This window comes from Mandrillus leucophaeus, unplaced genomic scaffold (assembly GCF_000951045.1).
Source record: "Mandrillus leucophaeus isolate KB7577 unplaced genomic scaffold, Mleu.le_1.0 Scaffold109, whole genome shotgun sequence".
NCBI lineage: Eukaryota > Metazoa > Chordata > Mammalia > Primates > Cercopithecidae > Mandrillus > Mandrillus leucophaeus.
The window spans coordinates 2,005,606-2,008,126 of NW_012099098.1; positions in this window are offsets into that span (position 1 = coordinate 2,005,606).

Here is a 2,521-nt window from a genome sequence, read left to right on the forward strand (position 1 = left end):
GCGGCCGGCACCGGCCTCTCGCAGCCAATGGGCGGCGGGGGACGGGGAGACGGTGCTGGGCGGCATCGGAATCGCGGAGCAGAAGCAGCCAATAGGAATGCAAGGCGGGATTAGCGAATACGCTAGGACCCGCCCTCATATTAGAGTAGACCAATGGAAGCATAACGCTGATTAGCAAAGCGCGCTGGAACCGCCCCTAGGACGGAAAGGCCCTAGGTACGGGTGGGCGGAGTTTCCGTCTGGGAGCACACAATCACCCAATTGGATTGTAGTGCGAGCCCGTAGACGGGGCCAGAGAGCTGCCTCAGAACTGAGCTGGCCAATGAGGTTGGAGGGAGGAGTTTTTTTTCTGGCACCGCCTCTCAATCTAGCTTCAACCAATGAGGGTAGGGGCGGGGCGAAGGCGGAGCACGTGGGCCTCAGCCCGAGACTTCCCACCCCCAACTCTGAGAAGCTGCAAGTGTCCTGCCGGGTCCGGTTTGCAATTCCTGCCCCGCGTTAATCGCTGCCCTGGGGCTTGTATTGGAGGTATCTGACCTCTGCCTGGGCCCAGATCTGCAGGGGAGAGAGCCTCTAGGCAGACTGTCCTGGGCCGCCTCCCTCTCCTCTCGGACGCCAAGACTGGTCATACGCTCCCGCTAGGCTGCTGGCGGCGGAGGCGTGGCCCTGTGCACCGAAACCCATCTTTATGCTTCCCAGATTGCTGAAGGCTCGGGTCTCCAGGTGCTGAGGACCAGTGGTAGGCGGGGTACCCCACGCCCTCTGTGTGACAGATCTGGGCTTCACTCCCCCTCTTAAGTGTCACTCACTTCACAGCGAGTCCTGACTCTTGAATCTTCATCTACCTGTCTCCAAATTTTGAGTTCCCTGTAGATTTTAATGCCGCCTTCTCCCCGTGTGCACCCAAGTCGAATGATGAGGCACTGTTGGATCTCACCAGTTGTACCCAATTCATACCCAACACTCTGGTTGCAGGCAGCTGCGGTGGAATGCTGGTGTAATTCTGGAAAGAGCCAGGGCATGGGAGTAAGAGGCTTGGCTTGTAATCCCTCTCTGGGCCTTGTGTTTCCTCATCTCTAAGTGGGGATGACCATTATCTTCCAGGAGAGTTGTGAAGCAAGGTAATGTATATAAGACATATGAAGCACTCAAAGGCTAACCGGTATGATGAAGATAGTCATTTGACATACTGCAGTCACCTGATGGTTCTAGCAACCAACATTTTTCAATCCTGACCACAAGACTATCTTTAAAGACTTAGGCAACTGCCCTTCTGTACTCCCACAGCATCTAGTGCTTGATAACTCAAGTGCTAGATAACACAAAGCAGTGATAAATGCTGTGATAAGAATAACTCAAGGACTAGATGTGTATTCTTATCACAGCATTTATCACTGCTTTGTGACCCCTGTTTACTTCTGTCCTTCCCCAATGGACATGACCTCCTCTGGAGAGGAGGCACTTGGTGTTTGCAGAGTGGATCAGTGCCTCAAACTCCCTGGGCAGACACTGCACTTAGATGATTTTCTGTGTGACTCAGCCAGTCAGGTACACAGAAAGGATTGTGCAGGCACGGTGCTCCTCACCCTGTGGCCGATGGCTTCCCTTCCCGTGAGTGTGCAGAACTCACTTATTGGCCTTTGTAAACAAATAATGTTGCGAGAGCAGCCTCTTGCCCCCTTTTCATAGGCAAAGCACCATCAGCCTGACCAGTAGGGTCCACCTCTTGCCCTCGCTACATCCCTCCTCAGACCTGTGACTCTTGTCAAATTGTGGATAGCTCTAATGCTGCTGATTTGGAAGAATGCTCTAAAATAGTCCTTGGATTTTTTTATGCTATGCTGTGAAGCAAGAAACTTCAGGGAAAAAAAAAAGGAAAAACACAGATACAAGCTCATAAAGCTTACAAATTAGATGAACATGAAAAACACCAACCAGATCCAGCTGACACAAGGCACTTAGCCTGGCTCTGCATGGCAGACATGGGGAAAGCAAGGGCTCTGCAGTCAAAGAACTTGCAGGTTCAAACCATTGCTCCTTTTTGAGCCTGTTTCCTTATTTGAAAAGCAAGGATAATAAAACATAATTCATTAAACTGTTGGTGGGGTTGAGACAGTGTTTTTTCCCCCCTATATAAGAAAAGGGCATAAAAAACACGGAGGAAGAACGGGCATGCTAACTGCTGCAAAGAATATGAGCAGACACACGTGGCTATACACAGCCCCATCTGGGTATACCTAAATACCACTGGCTTCACTACTCTTGCCTCTTGCCTTCTGCCAAAGATGAACCAAGCAACCTTCCGCTTGGGTTATCATGCTGATCTGTTTGTACAAAAGACAGACAGGGGAGCTCTCCCCACAGTGTGCAAGGCCCACTAGGAGGTACGACCCAAACTTCTATAAAATCTGTCAGACCAAGGTCCTGTCAAACTCAGTTCTCCACACTCACAAAGAAGGCCTGCTGGCCGGGCGCGGTGGCTCACACCTGTAATCCCAGCATTTTGGGAGGCCAAGGAAGG